The 18,386-nt window shown below is 41.0% G+C and overlaps 1 protein-coding gene across 2 annotated transcripts in view; it reads left to right on the top strand.

The window, feature by feature from the left end:
* Positions 1–3,963: 3,963 nt before the first annotated feature.
* The window catches only part of ESRRG (estrogen related receptor gamma), a 637,351-nt gene continuing 622,928 nt past the window's right edge, over positions 3,964–18,386 (top strand). For both annotated transcript variants that reach the window (XM_044426675.1, XM_044425928.1), the window contains exon 1: positions 3,964–4,151. The gene's annotated coding sequence lies outside the window, so the exon portion shown is untranslated. The remainder of the gene's footprint in view (positions 4,152–18,386) is intronic.

Below are 18,386 nucleotides of genomic sequence, written 5' to 3'. Positions count from 1 at the left end.
TTTGTTTATAGCATTTTTATGCCGCCCCCATCGCAGAAAGCCTTGGGGTGGCTTACAAAGAAGATAAACAACATAGAATAACATTTTAAAAAGTCAGTTACACTCTGACTTTTATCAGACTGAGGACTAAAACTGAACCTAGCGATTTGCCTACCCCAGATAAAATTGATTTCAGTAACAAGGCCACTAGCCAAAAGACTCTCCTCTCCTCTCGTCTCCTCTCCTCTCTGCAACACCCTGCCCTGCTTTTTATTTGCTTGGGATATTTATTACTTACATTTCTATACAACCTGATGGTCAAAACTCTCTGGGCACTTCAGAAAACAAGACATAACGTACAATAAACTAATAAAACATAATATCGGTTTTAAAACAGATAAAAACAGAATAAAAGCCAGCAGTAGTGTGAAGGGGCAAAATGCAGCAGATTTTTTGAGACTGAAAAACCTGAGAGAACACAAAACCTGGTGCCTCTAGGAACCAAGTAAGCTTCTTGGGGAGGATATTCCACATTTGGAATGCCACCAGTATAAAGGAACTCCCTGATAGCAGACATGCATTTTTCATGAATATTGGAAGAGGGCCTCTGAAGACGATCTCAGGATCTGGGTGGGTGCATACAGTAGAAAATGATTCTTCAGATACTTAGCCTCAAACCTTCGAAGGCTTTCAGCATTAACTCCAGCCTTTTGAATTGGGCCAAAAAATGTTCAAAAATTCTTATACCTGTTTAAGGAATCTTTAATTTCACAGGTGTAATTATGCATGTATGTTCACAGATCCAGGCAGATACATTAGCATGCCTTTGTGTGTACATATGAGCGTAGTGCCGCCCGCTATGTGTTGTTCTTCAAGAATTAAAGTTTCATGAGGCAGAATGGATCAGCATGTCCAGCTGAACTGCTCTCTTCTAAATTTCAGCTAGAATTGCCAGCCTGAATGCAGGCCACTTTTGAATGACCAAGAAAGGGGACAAAAAAAGACAGTGATTTGTATAAAGTGTGCAGATGCTAATTTATATGTATAGATGCCAATGCGGAAATAGCTATTATAATTAAAAAAAAAACACACACACACAGTGCATCTCGCCATAGTGTGAAAGTGTGTGACTGGATGATGTGTTCGCTAGCCAGCTGCTGCTGATGTGCAAATTCAAGGCCCAGTTCTATCTTTGTACTGGGCTTGGACTGGGCAGCATTCCAAATAGAGGACACCTTCAAAACTGAGGACAGACCTCTGGCATCCCCTCACATGATAGACTCTGCTCTGTAAAAGAGGGGACCAGGCTAGTCTACCAACCTGTAGGAACATAAGTCCCAGAGCTGCCTGCAGCCATTAGCGCACTATTTAATATATGCTTTAATTATTACTATATACTTTAAACCCTGGGCATCCCATATTGCTTTTCCACATATTGCATAGAAAATTTCCACCTAGGTTTCTGAGTTGTCTCATTTCAGGTTTCTGTACTTCTCTTTTGCTTAATGCAACAACCAGCAGTAACAAGAATTTTCAGCCCAATAGTTAGCAAACCAGTGTAAATCACAAAATACTTGCACAGTATGAACATATCAGTCAATCCCTGTTAATAATCTTACTGTCTTATTTTAAACTGACTAAAGTTCTGGACCACTTTTTGAATGGCAGTCTCATATATAAGGTATTGCAGAATTAAAAATGAGAGCTCATCAGTTATAGGATGGATAGCTATAGATAGACTATCTTGGTCTGGATAGGATCAAAACTGATCTATCAGCCTCATAAGCTATGAAAAGAAGTGCCATGCCACTAAAGCTGCCTCTGCAGTGACTGCTGGCTTCAATAATACCCTTCAATTACAAACCTGCTCCTTTGGAGAAGATGGTAGATCTTCCAGTATATGCGACTTCAGCTTCCAGAAGCCTCTGCCAGCATAATAGAATAGCTAGAAGCTGAGGTCAAAAATATCTGGAGATCTGTGTTCTTTCCATCCTTGCTTTAAGGAGTGTTGCAACACCGCACCCCCAAAGCAGGGTGAACACCACTCGGTCTGGCAGATGAACCACCCATTAATAGTATGTCCAACTTTTCTAATCCTACAGATGCGAAGACACTAAGCCAAGAGACAGAGCAATAACCTCCCAACACAACTTTCTAGATTTGATTGTCCAAGTAGCAGCAGAACCACCACAACACTAGACTTTCAATACCCCACGGAGGTAGCCAGTTCAAAAGGATGCCATGGTTAATGGTGTCAAAAGCTGCTGAAAGGTTAGAGGGGGGAAATGACATATGGTGTTGGACTGGTTTCTTTTGGGGAGACGAAGCAGGAATTCTTAATAGTTTCATATTAATATTTTGCACTGGACATAATTTTTGGGGAAAGGTGGCATATCCATAAAAATAGATACATTCATTTGGTAAAATTCTTTAGGTAAAAGGCTTCATCCCATGGCTGCTCCCAGTATAATAGCCCCTGGTGACTCTTTGATTCCTCATGCTGTGGCCAGCCACAGAAATGGCATTAAACAAGTTTACACTGACTTTAAGCATGCTGAAAAAGCTTGCCAGTTTGATAAATGCTTAGTATCTGAAGGATTATGAATAAGCTGCACTATTACACAAAATTACGCATCCACTATATACCACCTCCTGCCTGAACTTTTGCTGAGAAGTGCACAATTTGTGAACATTGATAAGAAAAACATATGAGTCAACAGAAAACATGCCATCCCTATGTTGCAAAGTATATATGTATTTAATGAAAGGTGGAGACTTTAAATATGGAATAGTAGTTTTAGTTGTGGAACACGTATATTTCTATACTGGGGAAGCCATTGTGTGTAAATAAGGCTTAAGTGGAACCATGATGATTTACTCCAGTTGAAATTCTATCTGGAAATATGCACATGTTCCATATGTGTGTACATAAAGAAAATCCTATCAAACCTCAATTATTTTAAACACCTATCACCTGAAGTTATTGAGTGTTCCCAAAGTAGCTTCATCAAAATATAATCATTATGTTTATCTGTACTTCTTATTATCATGATGTTTTGTATTTTCTCTCGGCCATTTAGATAAAAGTGATTGTAGTTATATCACATGCACATAAATTGATTGAAGCTACCAATCTATTCTCATGAAAGGATAGTTAAATCTTTCAAAGGGTGAGATAGGCAGGGTTGGAAATAGAACTCAAAGCTGTCTGTTTCTCATGAGAAGGAAAATGTGGGGTTTTATATTTGTCTGTTCTTTTCACCAGTGTTTGTTCCAGTTCTCACGGATCTGTACTATTTACATTAATAGAAGTCTAACCTTTAATATGATGTTAATAATATTAGGTAACTTAGCTCCAGTCATTCTTGTTTACACATTGAACAATAGTATGCATTTTTGTATGATCTTTGCTTTCTTTATAAGAGTTGTCTGTAGAAATATCAGGTCTGTCTATTTAACGTTGTATCTTTTTAAACTTACACCTGCAGATGTCTTATCTGTGTTCCCTCAGTACAAATATTCTGGGATCAGCACTTTGCTGTTCTCCCATGAAAAGTGATGAGCTCTTGCCTTGGCTTAGGTCATATGATCTGCCTTGTGCGTCTTACCCGGACACCCAGGAGCTTGGGCATAAAAGCAAGTTCTATTTTGGCCACACTTCACTGAATTCCCCATGCAGATGCTCTGCATATTTCACAGCAGAATTAGTAACAGTAATCATTGTGGAAGATGTCCCAGATCATGGCCGCTCCTCGTACTAGGTGATGACAAACTTGTTCCATCCATTTGACACCACAAAAAGGCCACGTGTCAGAGCGTGTTGGTTCTGAAGTGAGTGGAGGGGCGGGGGAACCCGTCAGGGAATGGGTGGCTTCAGTAACTGAGACATTTTTCCAGCTGGCATGTAAAGCGGTCAGCAGACTCTGTGAGACACATCCTCCACCAATTCTCTGTCTTCTATATCACAGTCAGAAGGCTTTTGCCTTTCTGGAAAAAAACATGATGTCTTGATCACTGCTGGCACAGACCAATAATATCAGATCTGCACACTAAAGTAGCATTTCAGAAACGTCGTAGAATCCAATACAGTAAAGCTGACTGATATGCTCTGAAATGGATTTGCAAGGATTAATGAACAGCATTTCCATTTAGGAACTTAGAAAACACTAGAGGTAGGTCATGGTAACTCTGTAAAAGTCTGGTTTTATAATTAGAAGATTTGTAAGTATGCTGTTTCTGAGGATTTATGTTCTTCTTTTCTTTAAAAAATAAAAAAAAAACTTTCTAAAGTATGCATCAATGAAGATTTATATAAAAACATAATATAGTATGTTAAAAATTATAGAATTATATATCTGACCAGAAGCTTTGTTAAGAATGTCCAAATCTCACTCCCAGTCAGTACAGATTCATCGATAACTTAACTGTTAAGTAGTTACCAAATAAATACTTGGCTGTTTGATTAGCCTTTGGACATGGCATCAGTACAAAGTGCTCAAAACTGCATTTAGGGAACAGTTCTAAATATTTCTTGTCTTAATAAATAGGGTCACAGTGACAGAAAGTACAGGATTGCTTGTGATGATTTTAACATTGGCGTTCTAAATTATAAGATATGAGCCATAAAAGGTGATTTATACATTTCATTATATATCTTCCAAAGGCATCACATATCTGTAAATGATAGATAACAGTTTCCACACTTTGGGTTCATAGCATTTACTGGGGAATCCTAATGTGCACAGCAGATAGCAATATTGAAAATCTGAAGCAGTCAAGCAGTTTGAGCCCCTTCCCTTCTCATGTAAGCTTTTCACATGGAGAGAAGTATTTTGAGGTGGGGTTCCTTCAAAGATGTGATCCCCTAAATACTTTCTGAAATTAAGAGGGCCATATCCTTTGAATACTTGGATAGACTAAAAGCTACTGTGTTCTGAGCTTTAAAGTAAATAGTCTATTTAATTGAATGCATGAACAAGAAAGAGGGGTAGTGGATAGTTAGATAACAGATAGATAGATAGGTAGATGACAGACAGACAGACAAAAATTTGACTGCCTCGGTAGATATTAATGATTAATATCTATGTTTGATATAAAATAAAGCAAATTGTATACTGTTTGTTCCTGTACTCTTTAGCACTGAATTGTTTTTTTTTTCTCTCTACATAATCCTTCCATGTGTGTTTACACACAAGCATCTGCATGCACCTTGATTATTTCATCCACTGGATAGAATAGACCCTACACAAAATCCCTGTGCAAATGTCACATGAAAATGTGGAGGAAGCCAAGGAAGACTGTTCACTCCCAGCCTCTATACATTCATAATAAAGGCTGGAAAGAGACTGGACACTTGCAGAACTGTTTGAGGAATCAGAGCCTCTCCTTTTTCAAGGATCCTGGACAATTGGAGATAGTCATGTGAGCCCACCGTTGTAGGCATGGGTGCTCATTTAATACCTCCTTAGCAGCACTTCAGCTGCTGACTAAGCACAGTAAAATCTGCAGGGACTTCTTTACCTTTACCTTTTTAGCAACACATGGATGATTCTGCCCCACTTCCACTGCCACCCACCCATTGTGTACATTTATTATCTGGCAAAAGCTAACGTCATGTCATAATGAACCAGCTGGTTTTTACATTACCAGCGTTCTTTGTCTTTTATCCCCAAGCAATGGCTCACTGGAATGATCCGTAAAGTGAATAACCTGATTGAGTTTAGTGAATATGAAAATACCCAGCCCTGGGCATTTCTTTGCTTACACATTCAGAGACTTCTTCCAGTACAAGACCAATATTTCCATCCTATGGAAAGAATGGGTGCAAAATTAACACCATTCTTCACATATACATTCACTGAATCCAAACATAACTATATGTTACATAGTTCTTTCTATGGGATATTGTATATCATAATGTAATATCAAATTTAACTAAAGTTGTAGGAAATTCTGCTAAAAAAGACCAAAACTATTTGAATTCATCTAAACTATCCAAGTACCTCCAATAATTTCCTTTTTTTGCTATATACATATATGTTAAAATGATTTTGTTTAATCTACGTCCACCAATAAAACCAAAATCTATCCTGCTTACTTGGGGTGAGAGAGCAAAAGAGGGCATACTCAGTTTATTTGATGAAACAGAAGCCATTACACTGGTGGCCTGTGCTTTTGGCTTGCCTGCATTTGTAAGCATGTGGATACCACATGGTACAAATAGTGCTGAGTTCCCTGTTATCATGCAAGCAATTGCTAACTGTAGACCTCTGACTTTGTAATTTGTTCTTTATGGACTAGCCTGCAGCCAATAAGCAAAATCAATAGTCTTTGCAGAAAAGTAAGCAAGTGCCAGTGTGTTATGTGACAGGTGAAGATACATGTGCTTACCAGGGGTCAGGGGGCCACATCAAATTTCTCTCTGACTTCTTTTCAAAAAACTAAATCCATTTAGGGAGCATTCGTCACTGGGAAAACGTTGCAGTGGGGAATTAAGCAGGCGCCTGCTCTTCTTTTCTCATTTAACGATGTTTGTTTTCAACAGCCTGTTCAATAATGTCACTGAGAAGAAATTATGTGAGAAGAATAAACTGCTTATGGTGTATTCATTCATTCATTCATTTCTGCAGAATAACACTGGCTGAGACACCCTCATGTTTATTAATACTGGCCATGGTGGTTGTCCAAATGTTTGTTCTCTGGGCCCTATGAAAAGCAGTGACTTAAGGTGTGCTCCTTACTGTGGTGCCCTGAAATGAATTACTTGTAGTTTAAGTCTGAGATGAAAGTTTTACAAGATTGACTGGAATGAGATTTTCCTATGAGCCTTCATTCTGCATGCTTGGTGTGGCATCTGGGCATGAGGACTGAAGCATCTACCACCTGTTTTATCTGTGATCCCTTCTACAACTGCTCCCTTGCTTTCATATGTAGAGGAGAGAGGGCATGGCCAGAGATGCCTAAGGTGAAGTATAAGATGGCTTCTCCTCCCATTCTGGACTGTCAACCAGATGGTCAGTTGAATCTTTCTTTAGTACCAGCAATGGAACATCTTTTTCTGCCTCCTGGAGCCATCAGGCTATAAACAGAGAGGGCAGACCGTGTGGTCCACTGTTTTCCAACACCTTTAATCCAGCTCCTAGCATCTGCCACTTGAGGTGACCACTTTGCCTCATGGTACAGCTTGTCCTGGGAGAAGGTTAATATCCACCCTTGTCCTCTTCCTGCTGAGCCTTAGGTCCAAGTAATGGAGAAAAGACATGCACTTCTGCTGCTTCAGCCTCACAGTCTCTGTTCTGTTCATATATTCTGTTTGGGTAGTATAGATTTGTGTGAGGCTCCTCTCTCATGAAACATGCTGGTCTCTAGCCAGGCACAACCATGACCCACCAACTAAACAATGAGGTCAGGATAACCCACTTGCCCCTAGATTCAAGGGAATCTTCACTAGGCTCTCCACTGTGCCTGTTGGGCATTTTTCTGTCACTTCCATGGGTATCTTGATGAAAAATTTTCATTTAGACTAACACGAAGATGCACATATATTCCATAATTTCTGCACTGTCGAGAGACTGGGAAATCTTTCTGAGGGCAGCGGTTCATGCTTGAAATGAACAAGCAATTTGCTGGTAAGGCATTAAATACACACATACACACTTACTTACATTCAGTGTTGAATTAGCTTCCGATGAACTCAACTAAAAGAGCCTTCTCCACTTAAGGATTTTACCTGATGTCTTCAAATGCTTGAAATTTTTGACTGTTCAGATTGTTAAAGTAAAGAGAAGCCACTGGAAGGGAACAACTCAGCCTTTTAGCAAGATGCTATTCTATAGTTAAATGTTGTGGGAGGAAGCATAGCTTCAGTGAAGTAGAAAGTGGAATTCTCTTGCCTAGGAATGGTCATGAATGAAGAGGGACATCAAAAGATGCACTTGAAATGGCTTATTAAGGCCCAATGCATTTTGAGTCTTGTTCTTCTTCAAGAACCACTAAACTAGTTTCTTCAAGCATTTTTGCATGATGTGTGCCAAAGCTGCTATTTATCAGTGCCACCAGGCTGCCATTGCAATGTCACAATCTATAGAAACTGGTGCCATGCTATTTTCTTAAAGTCAGGGCATGCAATTCCTATTTTAAGAAGAGATTATTTGTGAGGGGGAATAGAGGGAGCTGTTCACACAGTCAAGATTCAGTGTTGGCTATCTCAAGATTTTTCATCTTGTGATAGGGAAATCTAAGTCTACACAATCAAGCAGTTCCAAGGAGTTGCAGAGCATTTGCTGATTGCCTTAGGTTATTATTAGGTCACTGTGCTGTTCCATAGAACTGTGAATTCACTTCTGATTTCCCTTACATTGGAAAGAAAGGGGTGAGCAGGATTGTGGACTGCATAACCTTCACTACAGTCTTATGCATGTCTTCTCAAAAGAAAGCCCTAGTGGCCCCACTAAAGCTTCCTCCCAGAAAAATGTGTAGAAAACTGCAACACAGATTTGCAATTCACCCATTAAATGTGTTGACATATCAAAACCTGCATGAATTGTAAAAAAAAAATATCTCAAAAGAATGCTGGGTGAACATAAGGAATAGCCAAACAAGTCTTTTCTCTAGAATTGAAGATCCTTTGCTTGCTCACTTTCTCCAGCGTTGTCATTGTTACATTACACTTTGTACTTCAGATTGCTCGCTTTCAGTGGCCTTTGTGTGCCATTCAATGGTATAGTGGAATCAGGGTATTCAGGGATGTAGCACTGGCACTTTCTATTAGCATCATCTGCTATCTGCCCTCAGAATCCCTACTGCTCTGAGTTTAACTGCAGTCCTTATGGTAGATGTGGGAATTCATTTTCCCATCAGCAGCCTATTGAACAGCCACTTGTGTTACAAAATACCTTTTCCTAGCAATATGAAAAGTCTTAGAGCTGGTCTGTTCATATGGCTCAATACAACTGCCTGTAATTGTGTATCACCTTTGGGGAGTGGCTATGGGTGTCACCATGACTAGAACCACTGTGATTTTTGTGAACTAATCTCTGTTAATAGAACACAGCTCCAGCCTGTCCAGTGCGGTCAAACTCTTATACCTGTTTAAGGAATCTTTAATTTCACAGGTATTTTAAAACTGTAATTATGCATGTATGTTCACAGATCCAGGCAGATACATTAGCATGCCTTTGTGTGTACATATGAGCATAGTGCCGCCAATCTGATTCTTCCCCCGTTATGTGTTGCTCTTCAAGAGCAAGTTTCATGAGGCAGAATGGATCAGCATGTGCACGGAACGCTGTTACCTGCCCACCGAAGTGGTACCTTTTGATCTACTTGCATTTGCATGCTTTCGAACTGCAAGGTTGGCAGGAGCTGGGACGGAGCAATGGGAACTCACCCCATTGTGCAGATTCGAACTGGCAACCTTTTGATCAACCAGCCCAGCAGCACAGCAGTTTAAACCACTGTGCCTCCTGCAGTCCCTGCTGCTGCTGATGTGCAAATTCAAGGCCCACTTCTATCTTTGTACTGGGCAGCATTCCAAATAGAGAACATCTTCAAAACTGAGGACAGAGCTCTGGCATCCTCTCCTCTGCAAAAGAGGAGATCAGGCTAGTCTACCAACCTGTAGGAACATAAGTCCCAGAGCTGCCTGCAGCCATTAGCACATTATTTAATATATGCTTCAATTATTACTATATATTTAAAACCCTGGGCATCCCATATTGCTTTTCCACATATTGCATAGAAAATTTCCACCTAGGTTTCTGAGTAGTCTCATTTCAGGTTCCTGTATTTCTCTTGTGCTTAATGCAACAGCCAGCAGTAACAGGAATTTTCAGCCTAATAATTAGGAAAACAACAGAAATAATATCAGAACAAATAACAAAAACAGGGTACAATTTGTATTTGACTGTTTTTCAGATTTAATAGTATGGGATTTCCCCTTTTCATTTTATTTCTTAACATTTTATCAGCAGACACATGTTCATCTTCTCTTCTGATTCTGGTGACTGATTCTCACCACTTGGAAACACAATCGATTTTCCATATCTCTAAGACATGACTCATCCATATATCTCACAAATCCTGTGTCACAGCCAGGTATGACTGTCGCCTCTTGAAATAAAACATTCTGGTTGCTAGGTGGGGGGTAGAAATTGAGACTTCTGGGTAAAGTGATAGATCCTGAACCATGCCTAGGGATGAAGCTCAGTCATCTTGATGACTTCATCAAAACAAGCCAAGAACAAAAGGTAAGATGGTCTATCAGGTGGTAAAGTGCAGCCTAGGATTTTTTTAAAAAAATGTATGTCCCTTGCTTTTCTGGAACCTCACCTAAAATCATCATCATCATCATCATCATCATCATCATCATCATCCACCACCACCACCACCACCACCTGACCAGTCATGTCCATTTTCTTTCCAGTCAGTTCTCGACCATAGGACACTTCACTGAAGTGCTGAAAGAACATGTTGCTTTGTTGAGATCTGGTCAAGCAAGAGGTCTCAGACAGATTGTCAGTTGCAGAGGCTGATGTTATTCATCACTGTAACTTTCTGCAACTAAAGCCTGAGCTCAAACCATTTTTAGTGGTTCACCATCTTAGGTCCTCATGCCAAGCTGGTGTTGAAGTTCCTGGCTGAGCCCTGGATATTCACTAGCCCTGATGTAGTGTATATAATCTTCTCTATTAGAAAAAGGAACTGTGAAAGAATCTTCACTTGCCCATGTTCCAATAACAGCAGTTATCATTAAACAAGTTTTTTCACCCATCTAGGGACAGCATTTCAGGGGAAGAGGAAAGGAGGCTGGAAGTCAGGATAGCTCATTTCCAAACAGGTTCAGCCTCCTCCCCATCCACCCACCAGAACACTCCATTCTCCCCTCTCCACCTAGCTCATTTTCTGATCTCAGAGGCCAGCCAGCATCGTCCTTTCCAAGCCAACTGAGGGGGCAAGGGAGGGAGGATCACTTTCCAATGCCCACCTCTGGACCATAGTGCTGGTCTTGCCCTTGGAAAGAGGAATGTCCACTATCTCACGGCACCTCAGACAATGACCTCCCTCCATCTTTATCATTTCTCTTGTGCCCAGTGGCAAATTCACCTAGCCTTCTAAACTTTTCCAGACAAGTCTCTTCCCCTACCCCACCCTACCCCACCCCACCCCACTCTGCCTTCAAAGAAGTATTAGAATTTATGTTTTCTTTCAGATGAGCTCAACCTTGGAAGCTGCTGAATTAGTGTGCTTAGTCTTTCTGTCAGACTGCCGTCTTTTCTTTTACAACTGGGTGCTGCTCAACTCTGCGCCCACGTTCATGCCAGGCTCTGGGATTTCACATGCTGCTTCTTTTGAAGCTGTGTGCTGCTCTTGTGACTATCCATGCTTGCAGCAGGATTGATGAGAACATTCTCACAATACATCACAAGGTCTGAACAACAACACACACCCTGAAATATGAAGCGGTTTCCACATATAGGCTACCAAACACTCTGTGCTTTTAAACATACATTTAAAATCATACAGATCTTTTGTCAGCTGTTAGATCCAAGTTTCAGCTCACACTTATGCAACCCCAAAAATGCTCAAGGACCTATTATAATTAGCTGCTTATTTTCTGGATAATATTCTAAGCCATGTGCATTTTTATCAGTCCCTATTGCTTCAGAGCTACCAACCCATAAAGATTTCTATTTCCAACTAGAAGCACTACTCAGAACACTTAGAATAGTTTTTATTCAGCCTTGTAAATAAGCCCACAGAAGTTGGTAGCCTGCAACATTTTTACTGGGCTGCATGGGGCAGGCAGAGAAGTGACAGAGAGCTTGATTGCTCCTGAAGCATCTGCTTTTTATGCTGGGAATGGAGGCAGGGGCTTCCTTGCTCGGCTGGTCCATTTGTTTCTTTTTTGGGTACAGAGGGGGGATGGATTCTCCTGACCTCCTGTACCAGCTTGCTCACTCATCTGTACACAATTTCTTGACATAACGTCTTGTTTCTCAATTACAAAACTATTTTAAGTATAACTAAAGCGCCAATATTCTCTTTAATGAAAGAAAATCCCATTTAATGCAATGTCACCTACTTCTGAGGGGACATATATAGAATTATGATGATAATTAGTGTAAATATTTAGTTATTAAAGCATTTGTATGCTGGCTTTGTGCCCTTAGCAGGTCCATCAGCTGGACTACCAATCTTAATACCACCTAACTTCATAAATAAAAATATTAATACAGCCAAAAATATGTCAGTATAACTTCTTGACACGATGCAACAAAAATTCTAGCAGTAATATGGCTGGCCGTGCAGAACACAGCTTAATGTACATGCTTGATTCTGCAGATTAGGCATTAGTCTACTTGCGGTGATATCTGCTTAAAAGTAGGTATTAAAATTAAAGCATATTTTAAGCATTAAAATATGTATATATTCTTGTTCATCATTCAAGTTTTAAGATATGATTAAGAGAACTAAACAGGGAGTAAAAGCTGATTAGATATTGCTGCACTTGCATTACTGAAGAAGCTTATTTAATTATTTTATTGATTATATTTTTATTCTGTCTTTTTCCTCCCAAGAACCCAAGGTGGTTTACACAATCCTTCTCTCCATTTCATCCTCACAACAACCCCATGAGGTAGGTTAGGTTGAAAGTGTATGACTGACCCAAGTCTTCCAGTGAGCTTCTTGGCCAAGAACTGGATTTCTTCCATCTCAGTGCTGCAGCAAACACTACACCCCATTGGCTCAGTTACTATTGTTCAAATCCCTTGAGATTTGATGAAGCCAATTAAATGCAGTGGGACAGCAGAATGAGCAGCTTCCTGAAAAGAGGGACTTATATCCCATCTTTTTTCCTCTTGTGAGGAAAATGGAGCTATGGCTTACCTAGTTCCGTTTTATCCTGACAACAACCCTGTGAGGTAGGCTAGGCTGAGAGTCACCCAGCATCACTCAGCGAGCTTCAGGGCTGAGCGGGGACTAGAATCCAGGTCTCCCCGGTCCTCAGTCCAGCATGTGAACCACCATCACACACTGGTTTTCTTTTCCTTTCATTCTTTTGCTCTAGCACTGTATAACTGGACGAGGGCAATCTTAGCAGAATGAGGGCCAGGCATATTTAAACCTTCCCCCCATCACTGCAGTTCTATTTGTTTTAATATTTAACAGTAAAAATTGCAAGTACAGGGAATTAAAGCCCTCCACTCCCCATCCCACCCCGGCATTCCACTATGGTCACAATCCTACGCCCTCACTAGAATTAAAAGAAGTACACAAGGTGTGGCCGCTTGTTATGTTTTTAATGCAATGGTGGCCTATTTGGAGCCCTCCAAATGTGCTTCTGTGCAACTCCTCTCATGCATTACCACCAGCTCTGCTAGATAAGACTAGTGGGAGTTGTAGACCAAAGTTTGCCCATTCCTACAGCCTAATGTAAAGGGATGCAGGTGGTGCAGTGGTTTAAACCACTGTGCTGCTGGGCTGGTTGACTGAAAGGTCACCAGTTCGAATCTGCATGGTGGCGTGAGTTCCCGTTGCTCCGTCCCAGCTCCTGCCAACCTTGCAGTTTGAAAGCCTGCAAATGCAAGTAGGTAAAAAGATACCACTTCAGAAGGAAGGTAACAGTGCTCTGTGCACTTCGGTGTTTAGTCATGCCGGCCACATGACCACGGAGACTGTCTGTGGACAAACGCTGGCTCCCTCGGCTAGGAAATGGAGATGAGCACTGCCCCCTAGAGTCAGGCATGACTGGACTTCATGTCAAGGAGAAATCTTTACCTTTTTTACAGCCTAATGTCTGCATTGTAACACAGGAGTTGGTGTCCCAGGATACTGGCGTTCTTCGCTGAAAGACAGGGAGTCTTGTGCTTCCCTATATGACACCAGATCATGTTGCAATAATCCACAATGAAAGTGACTGTGGGCTGGTTGTTCAATTACAAACCCACATTACTGCCATCGGACAATCAGGTGTTCTGCAGTTTGCCACAGTTTGCTTCCCCCATCCGCCTCGTGCAAATTCTAGCAGGCTTTGCAACCCAAGTCCATGTATCCTCATATGCCCTACATACCAGCTCCCCTTCCTCACACACATCCAGTCACTACCTAGATGTCAGACATATGACAGAGAGAGACAGTGTGGTGTAGTGATTAAGAGTGCATGGCTGAAATGTGGGTTCTTGTCCCCACTTAGCTGTGGAACTAGCTGCCTTGAGCTCCTTGGAAGCAAAAAAAAAAAGTAGGCTATAACTATGATAAATAATAATAAATCAATAAATAAATATAAGTAAAATAGATAGCAGACAACCCATAACAAGGGTCTCCATTTCCATGAAGCATTTTATTTGGCTTTTTAGCTGAAATAAAGAAGTTTATTTAAACACACACACACACACACACACACACACACACACACACACACAAAGCGAGAACCTGGTATGCATTGAGGCAGGCATGTTAATCTGCCCCTTTGTGTGGGCATGACAGCAGAACATTAAAATATTACAATGTGGAAATTTGTGCTAGTTTGCCCTGCAGCCTGAATCAACCATTCTTTAGTTTGTGAAGGAAATTTGCACAGATTTCAGAAATATGTATAATTCATCTCAAACAAAGATACACAAATTTCACATTCAATAACAGCTTGATTTAGGTAATTTTCCCATTCATACTCAAAGAACAATTGTATGTGTGAACAGAAATCAGGCACAGAGTTATGCAAAGAACCATAATAATGATGATTTTTAAAGTTATGAACGTGTTAGGCAATTCTCATCTGTCTTTTCTTACTGGCATTGTAGGAAGGGTAGACAACACTGATGATGGTGGGGGGAGAGAGCAGTACTGAGCCTGGAAGGAATGGACAAACTTTTGTCCAGAAGGTTCAGTAGTCCTTTTTGACAAGCTATACAGCTTGCTGGGTCCAGATGTCACATCAAGCCAGACTGAATAACTTTGAAGAACTGAAGAACTCAGCAACAAGCCATGGGCTCTCAACAAGCCAGTCTAAGACAAACAAGGATGAGAATCCACTCTGGGTTGTCATGCTGTGCAGACCAGGCCACTGACTGGGTTTACATAATCACAGAGTGAAAATGAACTATGGTGGCTCAGCTCCCCACACTTGGTGCTCCCCAGATGTGCTGGTTGTGAGCTGGGCACAGATTGTTGAGACTTTCAAATCCAGCAAGGTTGGGTGGATGAAGTGGTTTACTTAGAGACCTTAATTTCTATTCGTTTCATATTTGATTTTATTTTTATGCCACCCAACAGCTAAGGTTTTCTGGGCAGTACACAATTTGTAAAATACAATAAAATTCAATAAAATGATATATATACTGTAAATAAAAATAAAATATAAAATTTAACTAAAGTTGTAAAACTGCATTTATAAGACAACTAAGACAAGTTCCTACAGGAAGTCTTGTTGAAAACCATCAGAACTGTTGGACGCTCTGTTTAGGGCTGTGCTTGGGATAAAGAGCAGTCTTTGCTTGATGTTGAAAAAATAGCTGAGTTCATACCAGGCAGGCGGCATTCAAAGGAAGTTCTCAAATTTTGAACATAATGTCCAGGTAAATTGCAGTTGGAAGAGGCATACTGTCAAATATTGTGACGCCTAGGGCTTTCTAAGTTAAAACCAGCACTTTGTAAGTGGGACAGAACTGCTGTTATGTGTTCTGATTATTAGTCTGGCTGACACATTTTGCATAAACAGTAGCTTCTGTCTTCAAGGGCAACCCTACAGACAGTGCATTAGAGTACTCTAGCTTTGAACATAGATTACAAAAGCCAGGCTATTCCTGTCCAGAGAGAGCTGTAGCTGGACCATCAGCCAAAGCTGAGAAGGCAACACTGCCCTATGAGGAGACACTGAGAGAACTGGGCATGTTCAACCTTAAGAAGAGAAGACTGAGAGAGGATGTGATATCCCTGTGTAAGTACCTCAAAGGCTGTCACAAAGAGGTAAGTCAAGATCTCTTCTTGCTGGTGCCTGAGTGTAGGACACGGAATAATCAGTTCAAGTTGCGACAACCCAGATTCAGGCTGGACATCAGGAAAAGGTTCCTCGGTGTCAGAGCAATGCAACAATGGAACCAGCTGCCTAGAGAGGTGGTGGGCTCGCCCACGCTAGAAACACCCAAGGTGAAACTGGACACTCATGTGAGTGGGTTAGGGTTAGGGTTAACTCTACTATTCTGTGATTCTAAGGCCCTCCATGCCACTGAATCCACTTTAGCCTCAAGTGACAAAGATACCTTAAGGAGGACCCATAACTACAAAAATGCTCTTTCAAGGGGAGTGCAACCCCATGCATGACAGGCTGAGCACCCTCCACCCAGTCAGAAGAACCCACCTACCAATAACATTTCAGTCTTGCCTTCACCAAGTTTCAATTTGTTAGTCCTCCTTTAGTCTATTGTTACAGCCAGGTAACAGCCAGGTACTGATTTTGCATATCTGCAGCATCACCTGCTGAAAATGAAAAGGAGAGATAGAGTATCGGAGTATTGACAGCAACCCAGTCAAAACACTGGATGACCCCACTCAGAAGTTTCATATAGATTTTGAATAGCATGGGAGACAAAATCAGCCCCTGTGGTATTGGGGGATCCACGAGACTGAGCAATATACCCCAAGTACCACCTTCTGGAGCTGGCCATTCAAGTAGAAGTGGAACCACTGCAGTACAAGGCCCCCCCCCACTCCCATCTCAAACAGCTATCCCAGATAAATACCATGGCTGATGGTATCAAAACCTGTGGAGAGTCCAGGAGCATAAATCAGGTCACACACACAGGTCATCACAAATGGCAATCAAAGCTGTTCATTCTGGTACACAAACTGGCCTGAACCCTGCCTGAAATGGATTCAGGTAATCAGATCTTAAGTTCTTGTGGGTTCATACTGGTGGAGGCCCTTCTAATACCAAGGGTCATAAAATGTTTGCTGCTTTAAAGGCCAAAATCAACACTGAAAATTAGCCTTGGAATTAAAACAGGCGCTACTGTTTGGGGAAGAAGAAATATCCCTACAAATATAAAGACAGTCTTTTTCCTACGTGCAAAAAGCATTTCAGTAATCCTTTCTGTGCCGGGGACCCACATGTCACACATGTAGGCTCTGGCAGAGCAGCCTCTCTAATGTCCCAAAGTGAATTAACGGGTAAAGCAAAAACCATTTTTTATGTCAAGGGCTGTTCAGGGTTGCATGTTGTGAATAGGTGGATGAAGCCAGTGGTGAGACCATCCCTTTCTCTCTCTCTCTGACTAGGCTTGGATGACACACCGCAGCTTGTCATGGTTTATCTACTGCCATCAAGTACCCACAGGCACCTAATTGCATATGTGAAGTCCACTTAGGGGTTGTCATGTCATGCAAACCGAGTGAACCTTTGCATAACCCATGCTGGCAGGTATGCATGACATGACAACCCCCAAGTAGGAGTTGCATATTCAGAATGGTGGCCACATGTGCTGCAGAAGACACCATGGGCTATCATGTCCTACAAACAGCCCCTTTCTCTTCCTTTCCACCCACCAGGCTGCCAAGAGAGAGAGAAACCACTCTTGCCAGCAGTCTGAACGGATGGCTTTCAGAGTGAGCCTTTGAACGTAGGCCAAGGGTCTCCTGGAGCCCTAGGGTCATAGACTGCCTACCCCTGAGCTAAAGGCACCCCTCCCACATCCCATAGCTCACACTCTTAAAGAACAGCTTTTTGGCAGATTTTATGCTGTAGAGCAGGATGCAGAAAACCACATGCACAAGAATGGGGCACATAATCATCAGATGCTACAGTTTAGACTGTTACTAATCTATATTTCATTTATTTTTAAAACATTAGAACGAATGTAGGTTTTAAAAAAATCTAAAATAGCTTTAAGTTCGAAAAAACTAACCGAGAAAGAGATCTCACAAAGGGGACATCATTGGATTAGTCTTTTCCTTGGAGAAGTTTAGATCAGAGATGTAGGTAGTCTTTTGTCCTTTTTCTTGGACGGAGCTGTGCCAATTCATTTTGAATCTTGAAAACTCCTGAACAAAAGGTATCAGTGTTACTTAGTTGCAATGCAAATAAATATTCATTACAATGGAGCATGAATAGCTAATTGAACAGTTTTTGTTAATATTATACTAGATATTCATGGACATGTGCCTTTTTCTATCATGAAAATACTGCCTTGGGCTAGCTTTGTTTTTCTTGTCAAGAACAATTTGTGTGCCTTCATTTAAATGAATATAAGCTCTTATTCTCATGACAAAATAATTCGCCATTAATTTGGGTAAAGAATTTCTTTATTCCCTTTGTGGTATGTTTTATTGAAAAAGAAAACCCTAAACGCATCTTGAAATTTTCTTCATGCATTATGTCTAATTTCAACAATGAATTATATATGTGTGCATAT

This window comes from Varanus komodoensis, unplaced genomic scaffold, assembly GCF_004798865.1.
Source record: "Varanus komodoensis strain SLA01 unplaced genomic scaffold, ASM479886v1 scaffold1, whole genome shotgun sequence".
Classification (NCBI taxonomy): domain Eukaryota; kingdom Metazoa; phylum Chordata; class Lepidosauria; order Squamata; family Varanidae; genus Varanus; species Varanus komodoensis.
The sequence above is the reverse complement of the archived record's forward strand: the minus strand, read 5'-3'. Positions and strand labels throughout refer to the sequence as shown.